We start from the raw sequence: 14,091 nt of genomic DNA, 5'->3' as shown, positions 1-14,091 counted from the left end.
AGCGATATTACAGAAAAACAATTTGGTTTGAGTTACTAAAAGATATAATTTTGATATCTACAGTTTTTTTCGTTAAATGCATATTTTTCGAGGTATTCTTAAAAAACCCTCTAAAAAAGTCGATTTTTTCATCGAAAAACTGTTACTTTCAAGCGCGAATAACTCGAAAAATATTAGTTTTACGAAGAAAATGTAAAAAACATTTTTTTTATAATTACTTTTTACATCGATTTGCATGGTTAAAATGTAATAAAAAATTCCCGCCCGCGAGATGGGGTGGCAACCACCCCCAAGGTTTTAGCGTACAGCGGCATGATATAGAAAATGATCCTTGGAGTATTCCCTACCTTCTGTGAAAATTTCAAGTAAATCCATGCTGGACGAAAAAATTGCGAGCCAAAATGCTTCATTTCCTCGACTAAATTTTTTATATACGATTTTAATAGTCTCGTTTCTTTTGGCACACTCGGTATAATATCGTCTTACATTATTCTGTACAGCTGAGGTTTCCTAATATAAGGAGAGTCTGTCAGCCGTTTTATTGTTATCGATAATACTGGAACTAGGAAAAACAGAAAAACACGAAAAAACTTTTATATAAAATTCTATAAATGAATATTTTGTTGTGCTACCTATACAGGGTGTCCAGAAATTCTACCGACAAACGAAAACAGGAGATTCTTCAGATAATTTTAAGATAATTTAACCCAATTCACTTAGTCCGAAAATGCTTCCTAAGGGAGCTAGAGCTCTTTGAAGATGACGTCTTGTAATTAGTTTTTCTTAAATACCTCCAGAACGCTTCTATTTAGAAAAACAATAATTGGTACGCGTATTTATCTTCAAGATATAAATCTAATTCATCCATTGCAAATTTCTAGTACCGATCATAGGCGTCCGTTTTGGGTAGGGCAACGGTTATTTTATCGCATAACTTTTTTATCTTTAACTTTTATGCACTTCTGATACTGGATTATTAAATTGTAAAGCATTTTTGTACTAAAATGTACTCTTGTTTTAAATCGGTAGGACACACCGTTTTCTAGAAAAATCGATTTAAAAATTTTTCGCTTTCTGAATTAAAAAAAATAAAAAAAAAACTGTTTAGAAAGACGAAAACTGGTACATTTATTTATATTCCAGAGATAAATCGATTTCATTAATTGCGAATTTCTAGTACTGGTCATAGGCGTCCGTTTTGGGTAGGTCAAGAGTTATTTTATAACATAACTTTTTGTCTTGAATTTTCGAGCATTTTTGACACTAGATTATTAAATTATGAGGTATTCGAGTACTAAAATTTACTCTTACTTTATGTTGGTAAAATACTTCGTTTTTTATTAAAAAGTTCTTCTATTTTTTTTTTCAAATTCCAAAAACGAAAAATTTTCAAATTGATTTTTCTAGAAAACGGTGTGTCCTACCAACTTAAAGAAAGAGTACCTTTTAGTACTAGAATACCTCACAATTTAATAATCCGGTGTCAAAAATGCATAAAAGTTAAGGGCAAAAAAGTTACGCGATAAAATACCCGTTGCTCCACCCAAAACGGACGCCTATGACCGGTACTAGAAATTTGCAATGGATGGAATCGATTCATCTCTAAAAAGTAAATATGCATACCAATTTTCGCTTTTCTAAATAGAAGCCTTCTGGAGGTATTTAGGAAAAACTAATTTCATGACGCCATCTTCAAAGAGCTCTAGCTCCCTTAAGAAGCATTTTCGGACTAGGTGAAATGGGTTAAATTGTCTTAAAATTATCTGAGGAATCTCCTGTCTTCGTTTGTCGGTAGAGTTTCTGGACACCCTATATATAGAAATTCGAAATTCGATAAACTAATATTATCCTTTTACGCCAGATCCTATAAGGACATCTAATGTTGAAAAACGATGATATATCAAACAAATTAAAATTCTCACCTATATACTAGATTTGGATTCATAATGAAAAAAATAAGTAACTCCGAATAGTTGATAGATGGTGCTATAACTGGAAAAAACTATTTATCCTGATTCCCTAGAAAAATTATGGAAATGGTCTAATAACTCGAGAAATATAATTCTCGTTAAAAAACAAAAAAAAGTGTTTATGATTTTTTAGAAATCTATCGAATTACACGAAACACGATCACCATCCTATGGGGGTAAGGCATCTTAGGTAGGGGGCATCTTTGAAATTTTAAATGGAAAATTCCTTTTTTTACATAATTTTTTATGACAGCGTTCCATAGTTTTCCTAGGGTAAGAGAATTAGGATAAATCGCATTTTTCCGATACTAGCGCCATCTATCGAGCATTCGAAAAAATATTTTGAATAAAAATTACGCATTTTTGCATACGAAATCCAAATCTGCAATAAAAAAGGGGGTTTCTATTTTACGCTTTCAATTTTCCCCCCGCCTCACAAGAAGGGTTGAATTTGTGGGGAATATTTGGTGTAATTTAAGATATTTTTAAAAATAAAAACGTCTTTTTCAGTTTTTTGATCCAATATACATTTCGTGAAATATTCGACCGTTTCACTTCTTTTGGCACACACAGTATAATATTGTCTTACATTATTCTGTACAGCTGAAGATTTCTACTGTAATAGACTAAGAGCCGCTATAGGTGAAATTTCTTAATCATTTTAGGCACGATGGGACCCTATAACTTAATAGTCCATTCTTTCACGGTTTTTGCTCTAAATTTTAAAGAACCGCTTGGATTGACATGAAATTTGGCACTCGTATAGCTTACATGTCAAAGAAAAAAAGTAATATTGTGCCGATGTGTGCTTTTGCCCTAGGGGTGACTTTCACCCCCTTTTGAGGGTGAAAAAATATATATCCAAAATAAGTCTTGAAATGGGTAAAGTGACTAATTTTAAGTAACCTTTTTTCTATAGAGCTTTTTCGCCAAGTCAACACTTTTCGAGTTATTTGCGAGTGAATATGTTCATTTTTCAACAAAATAACCACATTTTTAGACGGTTTTTCGCAAATAACTCAAAAACTAAGTATTTTGTCGAAAAAGATGTTCTTAGAAAAAATATAGCCTATAAAAAAGAAAAAAAAAATGGTGTACGCGTTAGGTCTCTAGATCTCGTAGAACCAGAGTTATAGCCAATGAAATATAGATTCATATTCACCAAATTTCAAATAGAATATTTCGACGTGAAATATCCAAAAAATTAAGCACTTTTTGGGGAAAACCCATTATAACTTTTTTAAAGTGTTTAAAAAAAGCCTTATTTCTGTTTTTACAAAAAGTTTCTAGTATTAAATTTAAGCAAGTTACGCTCAAAATAAAGTTGGTCTATTTTGTTTTTGCAAAAAAAAAAATCGGGGAGACCACCCCCTAATTAGCAACTTAAATGAAATTAATCGTTACCGCTCCACAAATTATTTTACTTATGTTGTGTTTATATGATCTGTAAGTTTCATCGATTCAAAGTGCTTATTTTTGAAAAAAATTGGTTTCAAAGTAAAATTTTTAAAAATATAAATTTTAAAAAATATGCTTTTTTCAAATAACTTAAAAATTGTTAGAGATACCAAAAATCTCGAAAAACAACAAAAGTCAGATTTGCTTTTTTGAATATCATGTATTTTTTTGTTTTTCTGTTAGACAAAAATTTATTAAGATTTGGTGTTTCTAAATTTACATACATTCGTGATCCGTGACTCGTTCAACCCCTTTTAACTACAGCCCTTTCAATAATAAGGACTTTGAACCGATGGAACTTACAGATCATATAAAAAATATATACACGAGTCAAGAAACTTGTCAAGTCGTAACGAATAAGTTCATTTAACATACTAATTAGGGGGTGATTTTCTCGATTTTTTTACCAAAACCAAAAGGGACTAACTTTATTTTGAGCGTAACTTATTTAATTTTGATGCTAGAAATTTTTTTTATGAAACAAAAGTGAAGCTTTTTTTAAACACTTTCAATAAGTTGTAATGAATTTTCCCCGAAATGTGCTTCATTTTTGGTTATTTCACGTTAAAGTATTCCATTTGTAATTTGACGAATATGAACCTATTTTTCATTAGCTATAACTCTGATTCTACTAGGTGTAGAGACATGATATATACACCATTTTTTTTTTTAATTTTACAGGCTATATTTTTGCTAAGAATGTTTTTTCGACAAAATACTTATAGTGGAGTCACTGAAGGTGGATATGAGCTGTTACCTCCGATTTCGTTGAACCTCCATCGATTTGGATGAAAATTGGTGAGTGGTTAGAGGATATCTCAAGGATCAAAGGTGATATGGTGCCAACTTGCGCTTTTACCCTGGGGGCGGATGCCACCCCTACTCGGGGGTGAACATTATTTTTTTTTAAAATAGCTCCATATTGCGGTAGAGGGACAAATTATAAGCAAAATTTGTTATATAAAATTATTAAAATAAATTAAAACTTTTTGAGTTCAAAAGATCAAAGATTTTAATTATTCGTTAGAAATTTGCATGTTTTTAAACGATTTTCCATAAATAACTCAAAAACTATAAGTTTTTACAAAAAAGTTATTATTACCAAAATTGAAGATAATAAAAATGAAATAAATTCCTTACTAGAAAAACCTTTTAGTGTTAACTAAAAGTGAGTTATAGGTAATTGAATGTATACTTCTTTCGGCGACTACCCAAATCTAAGCGTTCAAGTTTAAATAACGGGAAAATTATGCATTTTATGACACAAACTTATTGAGTATTTGTCAAAGTATTTAAAAATATCTATCAGATGAGTCTACGAACAAGTTGATAGCATTAAAATTAATCCTCCAAAAATTTTTCAAAATTATCTTTTAAAAATTTTTCCAAAAATATTATTGTCTTTTTTTTAAATAACTCCGTTAATTTTTAGACATGAGATTCGCCTAAAAACTATTTAAAAGTAAAAACTAAGGGCTTTTAAATTTCGTTGAACTTAATCTTTTAGACCCCTTACTTTTTTAAAAATAAAAGGTTAAATTGCCCGGTTACATGGTTCTCGCAGGCAATATTTAAGCTTAAAACGTTTCTATCTCGGTTACTTTGTACCTTACAGAAATACTAAAACAGGTAAAATATTTGATACAGAAAAAACTAAAGTTTGATTATATATCATTTTTTCGTATATTGAGTATTTTTGGAGTTATTATTAAAAGAATATGAAAATAACGATAATCTGAAAAATTCTGATTTTTTTAAATTATATCTTTTTTTCAAAAATATCTATTCTAAACCGGTCAAAATTGTCAAAATCATTACTTATGCTAATATAAAGAAACTTTTGTAAGGATCTCTATAAATTTTAATTTTTATGGAAATGGCGATATTTTATTTTTCACTTTTTCCAAAAAAATTCCAAAGGGTTCTTTTATATTCATCATAACTTGCTTAATTTTGATGATATTAACTTCTTATGAAGCTCATTTGATAGGTATTCCGAAGTACTTTGACAAGTGTTTAGTAGGTATATTTTATAAAATGCATCGTGTTCCCGTTATTTAAGCTTGAATACTTAGATTTGCGTACTCGTCGAAAAAAATATACCTTCAATTACCCATAACTTACTTTCAGTTACCAAAAGTGTAGTACGTTAAATGAGAAATGTATTCAATTTTTTATTATCTTTAATTGTGGTAAGAATAACTTTTTTGTAAAAGCTTATAGTTTTTGAGTTATACGTGAAAAACAGCTTTAAAACATGCATTTTTTTTACGAAAAAATAAAATTTTTGACCTTTAATAACTCAAAAAGTATTGATTTATATTAATAACTTTATATAACAAATTTTGCTTAGAATTTGTCCCTCTATCGATTTTTGGTATTATTTTTAATGAAATAATTTTCACCCACTAGAAGGGGTGGCATCAACCCCCAGGGTAAAAGCGCAAGTTGGCATCATGTCACCTTTGTTCCTTGAGGTATCCTCTAACTATTCACCAATTTTCATAAAAATCGATGGTGGTTCAACGAAATCGGAGGTGAAAACCTTCAGTGACTGCACTATTACTATTTGATTTATTTGCGAAAAACCGTCTAAAAGCGTGGTTATTTTGTTGAAAAAATGAACATATTCACTGCCAAATAACTCGAAAAGTATTGACTTAGTGAAAAAACTCTATAGAACAAAAATTACTTAAAATTAGCCAGTTTATCCATTTCCTGACTTTCTTTGGACGAATATTTTTTCACCCCCAAGAGGGGGTGAAAACCACCCCCAGGTCAAAAGCACATATCGGCACAATATCACTTTTTTTCTTTGACTTATTAGCTATGTGTATGCCAAATTTCATATCAATCCACGCGGTTCTTTAAAATTTAGAGGTTTTGCAATATTTTACCGTTAAAGAACGGACTATAAATAGTAGAACCTAAAAGAAAACGTTTGAACACTGTGCCGTCACTTTTCAGTGGCACATGCGTCGACAGTGGCGCATCAAACTTTCCACTTATGGACGGGATAAATAAATTAATAGTTACCCTCTCTTACTAACAAAATTTAATTTTTAATTAACACATAGGATTCAGCGTAATTTTAACCCACCACCCCCTTCTCCCTGCCCCCACCAACAAAAACTTCATTTTTCGTTTTTATTTTGTTTTGGTGGGATGCAATCAATTTTAAAATTTCAAAAAATTCACACGCATAGCTGAGGCTTTTATAAAATATGCTTATTTTTTATAGACCCATAGGTAGAGTGTACATAACCTCAAAAAATTAAAAGATTTTTTTTTCACGAAAGCGTATAACTTTTTTTGAGAAATAGCTTCAGGTCTAATTTTTTCTTAATCTTGTGTGCTTTATCAAATTCTATATTTTTAATTTTTTTCAGATTTTTCCGTAAGGCCTCCCCCCTTCAAAAATCCGAAAAACTGTTTTTTGGGGGGTTTTGGGGGATTTTCCCTATTTTATAGACTTCATAATATATCAAATCAACTTTGTTTTTATAGATTATATGTAACTTGAAGCAATTGAGTACTTTAGAATATTTAAAAATCAGAAAAACACGTTCAAACCCCCCAAAACCCTCTTAAAAAACAGTTTTTTGGATTTTTGAAGGTGACCAGAGTTACAGAAAAATCTGAAAAAAAATTTTTTGAGGTTATGTACACTCAACCTACAGGTCTATAAAAAATAGACGTATTTTATAAAAGCCTTAACTATGCGTGTGAATTTTTTTAAAATTTAAAATTGATTGCATCCCAACAAAAAAAAAATAAAATCGAAAAATAAAGTTTTTGATGGTGGGGGCAGGGAGAAGGAGGTGGTGGGTTAAAATTACGATAAATCTTATATCTTAATCACATAGAACTTAAAAAAATGAAAAAAATTAAATTCTGGTAATGAGGGAGGGTATTTTTTAATTTATGTATCCCGTCCATAAGTGGAAAGTTTGATGCGCCACTGTAGACGCATGTGCCACTGAAAAGTGACGGCACAGTGCTCACACGTTTTCTTTTAGGTTCTACTATTTAAGTTATAGGGTCCCGTTGTGCCTAAAATGATTAAGAAATTTCACCTATAGTGGCTCTTAGTCTATAAGGATTGTCTATCAGTCTTTTTATTGCTACATATTTACAGGAACTAGGAAGAAAACCAAAACACGAAAAAACTTTTATATAAAAGTCACCTAAGATTTCAGTTCGAATATTTTGTTGTGCTACTGTATCTATATATAGAAATTCGAAATTTGATAAACTAACATTATCCTTTTACGCCAGATCCTAAAAGGAGATCTAATGTTGAAAAACGATGATATATCAAATAAATTCAATACTCGCACCTGTTTTTTCCTAAAGGAAATTTAATTTTCAACATCCTTGTTTTAAAAGGTTTTGCCGAATCTCTTTTCTCTTTTCCTCTAAGCATTAAGGTAAATTTTCTTAGAAGGTAACATGAAAGAAATTTAGAGTTGTTAGGTACTTACGTATATGTATGCGTGTGTTGCTCAACCCGTTTTCTTCAAAGATTTTTTAAACGGCAGATTTATATGAAGTGTTTTTATTGGAATATTTATTTAATGATAATACACACATTAAAATAATCTAGGGGACAAAAACCAAATTCGAGTCGAGATTACAGAAGGATTTCAAATAATTTATTTCAAATATTTAAAAAAGGAGTTATAATCAAGTGTCCCGAATATAAAATAAACATTTTTTTTTCTCAAAATTATCGCAATAGCTCTAAAAAAATTAAGAGAACCCCATAAGTCAAATAATGGTAACATAAAAAAGTTAAAAACTAATTTATTGCCCCTCAACTCTCAACAAAGTAGTCTTTAGGTTAAGTTAGTACAGTGTATGACCTCCGCGGTTGTTAATTACTGCCCTACATCTGTTAGTGTTAGACTAACTCATGATCAGATGGTCAGTGTCTTGCTGCGGTATTTTGTTCCACTTCATTGAAAGACCCTCGAACGGTTGCTGTCTTGTATTGAACGTGTTCCGATGGGTGAGTTGCCGGAATTTAATTAAAAATGAATAAAACAAACGGTAATTTTATTGTTATAACGAAAATGTGTTCGTTTAGGTCTCTCGGAGAGGGTCGAGTCGGTGTGTGTGTGAATGGTTCGCATGCTGCGTAGTGACTGAAGAAGAGAAACCACAACGATAATAATGTTTTGTGTTCCTTTTTTCCCCTGACCAGATGATCAAATAAATCACTATGGTCTGGCGTCTACTTTTACAGTTTTAAGAACGAATGCATTAGGTGAGTTGTTGACACAATAATTGTCTAAAAAAGTACTTAATCAATGAGGGTGCAGTTTGTTGCCCGCATAGACGAAAAACAGATGTGACAGAGTAAAGCCCTTAATCTTTGTATTTGAATGTGCATTTCGAATGACAACGTTGTTTGGTTTTTGAGAAAAAATGATAAAAGAAATAAGATAATAAAATTAGCAGAAATAGTAATTATAGCGTAATGCTATATACCCCCCTTCCGAGTGACCAAGACGATAGATAATACATAATACATACAAATTATACTGACAATTGAAAATAGAAAAAAAAATAAAGAACGCAAAGTTTATACGAGGAGGACGAAAAGTCACTTAATACACTGTGAACTAACACTTTCTTGGTAGCATTCGCTAAATCTTGCTGTTCTCCCCGGTCTGTTGTTGTTTGTTTTGCTGGTCATTTCTTTTCTATTTACCCGGATTACAAAAGTAAATAAATGTGAGCACTGTCGTCGGTGTTTGGTGCGTGGTGCATGGTGCATGGAGCGTGTTGCTTAGTGCGTGATGCTTGGTGCGTGGTGCTTGGTGCGTGGTGCTTGGCGCTTGTTGCGTGGTGCTTGGTGCGGGGTGCTTGGTGAGTGGTGCTTGGCGCTTGTTGCGTGGTGCGTGGTGCTTGGTGCGTGGTGCATGGTGCTGGTGCGTGGTTGCTGTTAGTGTTTTGTGTGTGCTTGAGCATTTGACAAGCTAGCTAGCTGGATTTTCATGTCAGCTAATTCGGCTGTCAATTTCCCGATGGCCACTGCAATCCGATCTGAGACACTATTGTTGGCACTGGTCGTCATTGTTGCTGCTCACTGTATTCATTAACCGGCAAAAGTATATTAAAAACACTAACTTTTTAAAATTTTTGCGGCGGTTTAAATACTCGCGGAGGTCACCAATATTCCGATGGGTGAGTTGCCGGAATTTAATTAAAAATGAATATAATAAAACAAACGGTAATTTTATTGTTGTAACGAAAATGTGTTCGTTTAGGTCTCTCGGAGAGGGTCGAGTCGGTGTGTGTGTGTGAATGGTTCGTATGCTGCGTAGTGACTGAAGAAGAGAAACCACAACGATAATAATGTTTTGTGTTCCTTTTTTCCCCTGATCAGATGATCAAATAAATCACTTTGGTCTGGCGTCTACTTTTACAGTTTTAAGAACGAATGCATTAGGTGAGTTGTTGACACAATAATTGTCTGATAAAGTACTTAATTAATGAGGGTGCAGTTTGTTGCCTGCATAGACGAAAAACAGATGTGACAGGGTAAAGCCCTTAATCTTTGTATTTGAATGTGCATTTCGAATGACAACGTTGTTTGGTTTTTGAGAAAAAATAATAAAAGAAATAAGATAATAAAATTAGCAGAAATAGTAATTATAGCGTAATGCTATAAACGCAATATTTTGTCGTAAAATGCATCTGCCTAATATGTCCCATACATGATAGATTGGGTTTAAATCTGGCGGTTCTGCAGGCCATGATAAAACTTCAATTTCATTATCTTCGATGAATGTTTGCAAGATTCTGGCAGTATTTGGACGTGCATTGTCGTGCATTAATTGAAATTTGGAACCAGCTTGTTATACGAAGGGTACAACCATAGGTTCGAGAATAATATTGCGGTACTCTGTTGCATTTACAAACCATTCCAAACAAAGAAAATTGGTTCTTCCACCTTTCTTTTTGAAATTATACTTCTTTAGGCGCGTTCGAAGTAAATTTATATGTGCGCGAATTCATCAAAAGTCTTGGTCCTGAGCGCAGCTCAAACGTTATACGGGCTCTGATTGAGTAATTAAAATGACCTGTCAACAATATTGTTCAATATGTCGGTTATGGGTAAACAAATATTGTGTATATTAGTTTTTATTATTGTGGGGACAGAGAAAAAAGCAATTTTATAATTGTAGTGACTTTTTAAATAGTTTTTAAAAGCAACAGTTACGTAATGATTGTAAATGTATCAGTATTGTAATAAAAACTACATAGGTACTTATCTATTTATTTATTTATTTATACGGGCAAGCCCAATTCGGTAATACATTAATAAGATATTGATAATTACAGTGTTGAATATATAAGAATAAAATGAGAGAGTACAAAACATTTAAAAAGACATGACAAAGTAAAATAATTACAAAACATTAATTCCTAACAAATAACAAGTTTATGACATTGCTAAATATTTAATTTGGTTAAATGGTTCTTAAAAACATCAACAGAGTTACCAAAAAGTAAAAGGTCACCTAGGGAGTTAGCAAGTCTTAGTGTTCTAGGAACAAAAGTAAAATATGAGTAATAATATCTATGAAAAGAAATATGAAAGGTTTGAATTTGTCTTGTTGATCGTGGTGGAACAAACAACAATATTTTAGCAAGGAGTTCAGGGCAGTAATATATGCCATTGATAATATTAAACAATACTGTAAGATCTTTACGCTTCCTACGGACATCCAGAGAAGAGATATTCAAAAATCGTTCCATATCTGTATAATTATAAGTGATGTGTTTTTTGAACCCAATATATCTAAGAAAATTATGTTGAACACTATCAAGTTTGTTCTTGAGGTGTAAATAATGTGGGGACCAAACTGGAGAACAGTAGTCAAGGTGCGTCCTGACTAAAAAACAATAGAGCATTTTAATAGCGAACACGTTCGTGAAATCACGAGTTGTCCTTTTAACAAAGTCAAGCATTTTCATGGATCTTTGAGTAATATTGTTGATGTGATGGTTAAAGCTCAGAGAGGAATCAAGAACAACACCTAAATCTTTAATTGAGTCTACCGTATCCAATAATTGATCATTTATGGTATAATTAAATACTGATAAATGATGATTCCGACAAAACCGGATAATGTGACACTTGTTGACATTCAAATTTATCCCATTATCTAGACACCAGTTGGCTAAATTATCTAAATCTGATTGCAATGATATTGCATCATCTTGATTATTAATGATTTGATAACATTTAAGATCATTAGCGAATAAGAGAGCAGAAGTGTTAGAGAAGCAGGTGACGATGTCGTTAATATACAGGTTAAACAAAAGTGGACCCAAATGAGAGCCCTAAGGTACACCAGAGGTTACTAGAAAAGTGTTGGAGTAATGATGATTAACCCTAACCTGCTGTGTTCTATTTGTTACGTAACTGCACAACCACTTCAACACAGAACCTTCTATGCCATATAATTTGAGCTTATGTAACAAAAGATCATGGTTCACCCTATCAAAAGCCTTGGAGAAGTCAGTATACACTGAATCAATCTGCAACCCCCTCTCCAAAGCTTCAGAAAAGGTATCAACATAAAGCAACAAACTAAGTTCTGCTGATTTACCACAAGAAAATCCGAACTGTTGAGAATTTAGTATCCAAGAGCAGTCATAATTAAGGTAATCAGTAACAATACTCTCAAATACCTTGGGAATTGTGCCAAAAATAGAAATAGGACGATAATTCGTTCTGTCAGCTTTATTACCTGCTTTGTAAATTGGAGTGACATAGGATAGTTTCCAAAAGTCAGGAAATTCCCTTAACTGAAGGGATTTATTAAAAATATGATAAAGCGGCCGAGTCAGAATAAAAGAGAATCGTTTAAGAAAAATGGGAGAAATACCATCTGGCCAAGGTCCCTTATTGACATTAGGAGTTGAAAGTTTATCATATATTTTTGAAATTGGTATAATATAGGAAGATACACAGACCTTAGACTGTATTAAATTGTCATTATGCTTAAGAGTTTTATTACTAAAAACTGAAGAGAAATGGCTAGCAAATAAATTTGCAATATCGTTGCCATTAGAGGCTAGTGTATTGTTGAGTGACATTGAGACAGGCATACTATTATTTTCTTTCTTACTGTTTACAAATTTACAAAAATTTTTTGGATTAGCTTGGATCGAAATCTCAGTTGAATGTATATAATTAGCATAACAATTTTTTGCTAAAATTTTGCACTGAGCTCTAAGTTGACTAAAACCTGCATAATTCTCAGGAGACCTGTTACTCTTGTAAATTAAATGGGCAGTCTTTTTGTCACGTATTAATTGTGTAAGTTCACTAGAATACCAACCAAGAAATTTCTTTGTACAAACTTTTTTCAATGGAACATACATATTAAGCACACAGTAAAGAATATCATAGAAAGTACCTATCATCTCGGAAAGTTCTTTATCACTTATAAGACTGTCCCGATCAATTGCTTCTAAGTATTGATAAATGCAAGGAAGATTAGCTTTATGAAAATCATAGTAGTAATCACCATCACCTGCAGTAGTGTTTTGATCAAAGTGTAGCTGTAAGATAGTTTCAAGTGGAGGATGATATAAGTCTGGGGGAATCAATATATCAACTGCCGAGGTTATCACAAGCTCTTCTGATGAGAGAACAAGGTCTAGAATAGCGCCTCTAGAATTGACAATGTAATTTGATTGGAATAGATTATGAAGAGCACACATATTTGAGATAACACCAATCGCCTCCGTTTCTGCAAACGATGTATTAGGTTTAGCAGTTGCCGATGAGCAAAAGTCTTCAAGTTCCCAATCAGCTGATGGCAGGTTGTAGTCACCAAAGAGGTATAATTTAGAATTTGAATATTGTTCACCTATACTAATAAGCATTTGGAAATATAAGCACAATACATTTGGAAAATGTATGTACCTATCTAGTAGGTAATGCTTTGATTTACATAAATTGGTTACCAACAAAATTTCTACCAATCTTCATCTAATATATTTTTTTCTTACTCTATGTTTTGTTGTATTTTAATATTTTAATTCCACAAAAAATCAAACTAATTTGATTAAATTCAGAACTATCAAACAGTGAAACGTTCAGTTGGCCTATCTTCGCACATGACAGGTACTTGTAAGTGGCTAAATGAGTAGAGGCTCCGACTTCAAATCCTAAGCACCCGAATAAACGCGGATTCGAATCCCAATACAAGTTTTTATTTTTTTTATACATTTCATGATTGTAAGTATATTTGTTATATATTTTTTTTCAGAAAATGCGTATTAAGTTAAAATTTTTGCCAACAATTATTGTTCAGAAATCATTTCTTTGGGGCATTTTTCAATGTGTTTGTGTGTGTATTATTCTTTTAATTTTTTAATTGTTGGTATTGTTTTAATAAAATTTTTTGGAAAGTATTAAAATTAGTTTATTATTTAAATAAAATATAAATAACCTGTTTAAAGTACATATTAATTTCGTTGGAATCATATACCTAGTAGAAGTATAACTTCTTATGTGCGTACAAAGTACACGCACGTTCTTTTTTTTACTTAAGAGGATCGGTACGTATTTTCGGCTGCAATGCTATTCAAATGGGGATTCATTTTTTTCAAATCCTGAGAAAACTAATAAGTA

Source organism: Diabrotica virgifera, chromosome 9, assembly GCF_917563875.1.
Source record: "Diabrotica virgifera virgifera chromosome 9, PGI_DIABVI_V3a".
NCBI classification, from domain to species: domain Eukaryota; kingdom Metazoa; phylum Arthropoda; class Insecta; order Coleoptera; family Chrysomelidae; genus Diabrotica; species Diabrotica virgifera.
Note: the sequence above shows the minus strand (reverse complement) of the source record.